At 37.9% G+C, this 6699-nt stretch overlaps 1 non-coding gene across 1 annotated transcript; it reads right to left on the reverse strand.

Moving 5' to 3' along the window:
* Positions 1–798: 798 nt before the first annotated feature.
* On the reverse strand, positions 799–906 carry LOC141701258 (small nucleolar RNA R71). The gene has a single exon (XR_012566726.1). It is a non-coding gene; the product is annotated as a small nucleolar RNA R71 (small nucleolar RNA).
* Positions 907–6699: the final 5793 nt, after the last annotated feature.

Consider the following 6699-nt stretch of genomic DNA (forward strand, 5'->3'; position numbering starts at 1 on the left):
ATTTAATGAAGTTAGAATCCCATGTTTGTCATATATAGTAAGTTAACCTCAATTCTCTTAGTTAATGCTATTTAGTATAATCTCTTAGTTTAATCAAAACCCAAATTGTTATTTGTCTTAGCATTGAACGATAGCCATACATTGTTGTATAGGTGCATAAATTGAACTTAACATAAACCAGTCTCTGTGGGAACGAATCTGATTTATATCTTATAACTACTTGCGAACGCGTATACTTGCGTGAATTTTAGCGTGTGTTTTCGCACTAACAAGTTTTTGGCGCCGTTTGTCCGGGGACTCGGTGTTAATTTTAGTTATGTGCTTGTCATCAGTGGTCGTTAAAGTTCAGCGACTCGAATTCGTCTACTTCACGGTTTATTGTTTATGCTTCAGGTACTCATTACAATGGGAGATCCAGCAGCACGAATGGAGCCTTGATGGATTTTTGCTCAACCCAAGATCATGACATTCAATCCAGCATTGTCAGGCCAGCTATCACAGCTAATACCTTTGAGATCAAGCCTGGCATAATTCAATGGGTACAAAATTCAGTCCAGTTTGGGGGGTTCTCCAACGGAAGATCCCAAAACGTACATTAGGGATTTCATAGAGATCTGCGACATCTTCAGATTCAATGGTGTTTCTGAAGATGCTATTAAGCTGAGACCTTTTTTCATTCTCTCTGAGGGATAAGGCTAAAAGGCTAGTTATACTCTCTACCAGCTGGTTCGATTGCTACTTGGGAAGATCTTGCTCAAAAGTTTCTCACTAAATTCCTTCCCTATGGAGAAGACAGCTGCATTCAGAAATGCTATTACTCAATTTGCGCAGCAAAGGGGAGAATCTTTGTGTGAAGATTGGGAGTGCTACAAAGAGATGCCTTAAGAAGTGTCCTCATCATGGAATGCCTAATTGGATGATCATCATTGTTTTGCAATGGGTTGGGAGCACAAGTCAAGACCCATGCTCGACGCAGCATCAAGTGGAGCATTATTGGGCAAAGAGCTATGAGGAAGCTTATGATCTAATTTGAACTGATGGCTGCTAAGGAATATCAGTATCCAATACAGAGATTACCACATGGCAAGGTAGTAGGAGTTCTTGAAGTGGATACAACTACGGCTATCACTGCTCAACTAAAGGCGTTGTCTATGAAGATCGAGTTCTCTGGCTAACTATGATGTTAAGCAGATAAGCAGTGTTTGTGAGCTGTGTGCAGGTTCACATCAAACGGAGCAATGCGTTATATTTAGTCAATCAGCTCAATTTGTGAGCAACTTGCAGAGATTGCAGCAACCAGTTCCAGACACTAATCATCCTGACAACTAGAATCATCCTAACTTCAGCTGGAGCAACAATCAGAATGGAATGCAACAGTCGTTCCAACAGTTTGAAAACAAGCAATTTAATCCTCTTGGTTTTTAGCAAACAACTGGCACCAAGACAACAACTCCAACTTCAAACTCATGAAGGTGCAGGTCAATATTCGAATGAAAAATCTGAATTGGAGGAGTTGAGGATTATGTGCAAAACTCAAGCTCTTATATGCGAAAGCCAGGCTGTTTCTATCAAGACTCTGGAGAACCAAATAGGGCAAAATTGCTAACGCCTTATTGAATTGACCACCTAGTGATACAGAAGCCAATCCAGGCAAGAGAGAAGTTGAAGAACAGGTGAATGCCATCACCTTGAGGTCTGGAAAGGTCGCAAGCCCCCAAATTCAGCAAGTACGAAGAAGCCTGAAAAATCTCAAGTTCAGAAAAAGCAGTTGTGGCTGAAGAAGAAGTGCAGAAGGAAGCAAGAGGTGAACCAAGGAAGACTACTGTGGAACACACTCCTCCTGAGGGTAATACAGGGGAGAAATAGATCTATCCTCCACCTCATTTTCCTAAGAGGCTGTAGAAGCAAAAGTTGGATAAGCAATTTGCTAAGTTTCTAGAGGTGTTCAAGAAACTTCATATCAACATACCTTTCGCTGAAGCTCTTGAACAGATGCCTAGCTATGCGAGGTTTATGAAAGGTATTCTCTCTCGGAAAGGTGAAGCCTGGATGACTTAGAGACTGTTGCTCTAACGGAGGAATGTAGTGTTGTGCTGCAACAGAAGTGCCTCCGAAGCTTCAAGATCCTAGAAGCTTCACTATTCCTTGCATCATCGGAAACTTGTCATTCGACAAGTGTTTAGTGTGATTTGGGAGCAAAGCATCAATCTTATGCCCTTGTCTATCTTCAAGAAGCTTGGGTCTACCTGAAACCGAAAACCAACATACATGTCATTGCAACTAGCTGATTGTTCCATCGCTTATCCACGAGGTATAGTGGAGGATGTCTTGGTCAAGGTGGATAAACTCATCTTCCCTTCTGATTTTGTCATTTTAGACTTGGAGGAAGATAAGAAGATTCCCATTATCTTGGGAACACCATTCTTGGCTACAGGCCGAACTATGATCGATGTGCAAAAAGGAGATCTTACGATGAATGTTCATGATCAAAAGTTCACTTCTAATGTGTTCAAGGCAATAAAGTTGCCCACACAGCTAAAGAAGAGTGCTTTAAAGTAGAGTGGGTAGACTCAGTCGTGAATTCGGAACTTGAGAAATTGGGAAAGTCAGAGATCTTAGAGAGATCCTTAATGGGGAAATCAGTTATTGATGACAAGGAAGGAGCAGAGTATTACAAGTTTTGAATGCACTTCTGTGGAAGAGAAAGTTTGGATATACCATTCGATTTTATTGGGTTAGCAGAGCTGACAATTTTTCAGGAGTGTCTCGAGCTGTCTGGTGAAGATGCTCCCACACTTGAGCTCAACCCACTACCAGATCACTTGAGTTATGCATTCTTAGGTGCACCCCATGATAAGGGCTGGGATATATTTTGATGATGTAGAGGGTAGCCGAACGGATCCTCCAGTGCCTACAGAGAGTTCTTCTCATGCACAACAGGCAGTTGATAGGACTGGTGTTGGTGATGCGCAGTACAGACGAGTAACTAGGCGTATGGAGGCCATGGATGACATTCACCGTTGTTTTGCTGCAGATTCGACATAGGCTTTGGGCACTATTTTCCGAGACACTAGTGGCAAGGATGATTGTCCACCTGATCCTCCACCCGAAGAGGGTGATCTTTCAAGAACTAGGTATGCCTGAAATCCTTATTATTACCTTCAATAAGGACATTGAAAATTTTAAGTTTGGGGGTGATAATGTAAGGATTAGTAGTGTGTGTTCATATAGATTCATATTGCATGTTTAGTTGTAGTTCATTCATATTTTTGTATGATTGTTTCATTTAGGACATATTTGTTTGTTTTTATGTGATTTCATATAGTTGCATTTGCATGCATATTTAGCATGATCCCTTAAGATGAACTATGATATTTGATAAGTTGATGTTGATTTGAGTGTGGTGATGGCGAATAGAGGGATGTTTAAGTCCTAATGAATTGATTTGCATGCTAGAAACACTTGTAATTTTACTAAGTCTTTGAGTATGCTTAAGGGCTAGATTGTTGTCATGATTTGATGGTTTTCGAGGTTAATCTATTGCTTATGCTTAGAATGCCTGATAGGCTCTTAATGGATAAAGGCATAAAAAGATGAAATTGGAATTCATTGCTAGTTGTGGCTAGGCGTCAAATGTCTAGTAGCCGGCTCGTATTGTATGCGAGTAGTCTAAGGGTTGAGCAAGATGGAGCGAAATGCACTTGCTCAGAAATTGGGAAAAAAAAAGAAAAAAAAGAAGAAGAAAAAAGAATATGGTTCAGTGCACAATTTGATCACGAGTGGGCTCTTGGTATTCGAGTTATTAAGTTCTTAGGGGACTTTGTGCCTAGTGACCTAAGGCTTTTATAGTCTGGGATCCTCTAACCTAACGCTCGCTAATGGATACCATTGCATAAGTCTTTTATGGACCTCACTCATTACACGATCAAATAAGCATTTATTTATGTGTTGAATAAAAGCATGATTCCGTAATAAACTCCAATAATCTTGAAGTGTTATAAGTCATTTTGTGTCTAGAATATATTCTTTGTATAAGCTTGTGATTACCTTGAAGATAATTAAGTTATGGTGATTGATCTAGTTTTGAAGCATATCTGTTAAGCATTCCATACACGCACGTTTCTGGTTTGTGAGTTGGTTTGTGGGATTTATTCGAACTCTATTTTAAGTCATTGCTGTCTTAGAGGCATTAGTTTATTTATTTGCTTATGGTTATTCTGAGGGGATCATTGCATTATCATTTAGTTGCATTCATGTATTAGGTTTGTTTTGTAGTTTTGAGTCTGTTTATGCTTGAGGACAAGCATCGATTCAAGTTTGGGGGGTATGATAAGTGGATTTTATATCCACTTGGAACGCTTCATTACAAGCTTAAATTGGTGTTTTGGACTCAAGTTATTGGTATTTTGATGTGTTTTTGTGTTATTGCATTTCAAGTATCAGTTAAATGAAGAAAAGAGCTTTTAAAGGAAATATGATAAAAAGTGATTAGAATTGGAAGCCTAGTCCATTGTCAAGTTTTATAGAATCTCGTTAGCTTCGCGTGGGCAGTTGAATCGCCTAATTCTGACGAGTAGAACTCAAGTTATGGCCAAAATAAGATTCATCAGAATTTTTCCAAAAAGGTTTGCAGGCGCCCGCCAGCTGGTGTGAAGCGCCCGCCTGCTGATGCTAATGCGCGGCTGACTTCGCTGATTTCGCTGGAAAAACCTTATTTGAGTGGAATTTGACGATTTTAAGGGTCCAAGTCCAATAGGGGCGTATATATACTTAAAAAGGGTTTTCATCATCCGGGAAGATTGGGATACCAGGAGAAGACCTAGAAGCACAAAACAACTCCGAAAAAGAAGATCTTGTTTTCAACTTGTGATTCTTGAATTAGTTATAACTTTGGATGCTCGTTTTCATTCTTGTTGAACCTAGATCTCGTTTATTCGTACTTTAATTATTATTCAGTTTATTAAGACCTTGTTTTATACCATGCTTTCTTTGGAACCCATGGTGATGATGAGTTCGATTATGAACTAATCGTTGTCATGGGATTCTAGCGGATTTACTTATAGATTTCAATATTATTATTTTGATATCTTGGTGTGTGGTGATTTGTATGATATCTTAGTATTGGTTGTGCTTATTCGTCTTATGTGCGTAGCTAAAATATAAGATAGTTTGTTAATCTATTTTGAAGCGACAGTGAATATAGAGATTTAGAACTTGTCATGCTAGCATAGGTTCATGTATTTGTTATGCATGATTTGTAAGTACTTTTAACCATCTTACTTGTCCTGTGTAATCACGATAGATAACTTGCGCATTAAACCATTATGTTTTCAATTCTTATAGACATATAAGGACTAAGCATAATTGGTGTCTATTCAACTTCTATCTCTTTTGTGGATGATTGGTAGTAGGGTATTCATACAATGAAAGTTGGCGTTTACTAGTTTCGTGTTATCTGATTAGTGTCATCACCATTACAAGCTAAGGTTAAGAACAATAAGGCTATTGAATGAAGTATTTAATGAAGTTAGAATCCCATGTTTTTCATATATAGTAATTCAACCTCAATTCTCTTAGTTAATGCTATTTAGTATAATCTCTTAGTTTAATCAAAACCCAAATTGTTATTATCTTAGCATTGAACATAGCCATACATTGTTGCATAGGTGCATAAATTGAACTTAACCTAAACCAGTCTCTGTGGGAACGAATCTGATTTATATCTTATACTACTTGCGAACGCGTATACTTGCGTGAATTTTAGCGCGTGTTTTCACACTAACATCTGCACATGTTTCATTCTCAGTTAGAAGAAATAAGAGAGAGGTTTGTGTGACATCCTTGAACCCGAGGACAATCCTCAAGTTCCCATGTCAATCGAGGAAATTATTTCATGTTAGTTTATCTTTCTCAAGGACTATTACATAGAGAAGTTATTTGTGTTATTGTCATTTGATATCTACAATATTAAAGTGCCTAAAATGACTACTTCTACAGATGATCATTAAATTATATTCAAGTGATTATTCATATATATATATATATTCACAATATATATCTCCCACTATTTTTATCAAATCAATAGCCCTCACTATTAATTCGAAAAAAATATCTTCTATATCCTTTCTAGTGAGCCAAGATCCATATTTCACCACGCGTTAGGTCAGCTTTGGCTTTTCTCCTAAAACATGATTATTTAGGTAGACAACATTTGTCAATTATATCAACTATATAACTCTTGGATAGCTTGGTGTAACAATATTTGTTCATATTTATCTAATATATCTCGCCAAACTCTATGCCTCTAAGTTCACAATCCTATCGTGATAACTTAGTTAAGTCAAACCCAATGGTCAAAAAGTATCAATATACTTCAACACATCTCCCACGATAGATAGGAGTACTTAGCTTTGGCGAACCCACTCCTGGTCGATCTAGAGGTTAACGCATTGGACTCATTGGAAGGCATCTGATCAACTTAATATTAACTTTAGGGTTTTGTTAATTTTAAAACGATCATGATCCCATCATAAAGAGATTTCCAATTTTTCCTTGAATAAAATACTTCAAATCAATATTCGTCAATGGTTGATTTCCAGGTAGTGAGGGAGTCACAACGGTCTCGCTTAAAACCCACAACCTTACAAGTTCAATGAACTCGCTTTTGACAAAATCGCCTCATGTCAGAAACAAAGAAAT

Source organism: Apium graveolens, unplaced genomic scaffold, assembly GCF_009905375.1.
Source record: "Apium graveolens cultivar Ventura unplaced genomic scaffold, ASM990537v1 ctg3654, whole genome shotgun sequence".
Classification (NCBI taxonomy): domain Eukaryota; kingdom Viridiplantae; phylum Streptophyta; class Magnoliopsida; order Apiales; family Apiaceae; genus Apium; species Apium graveolens.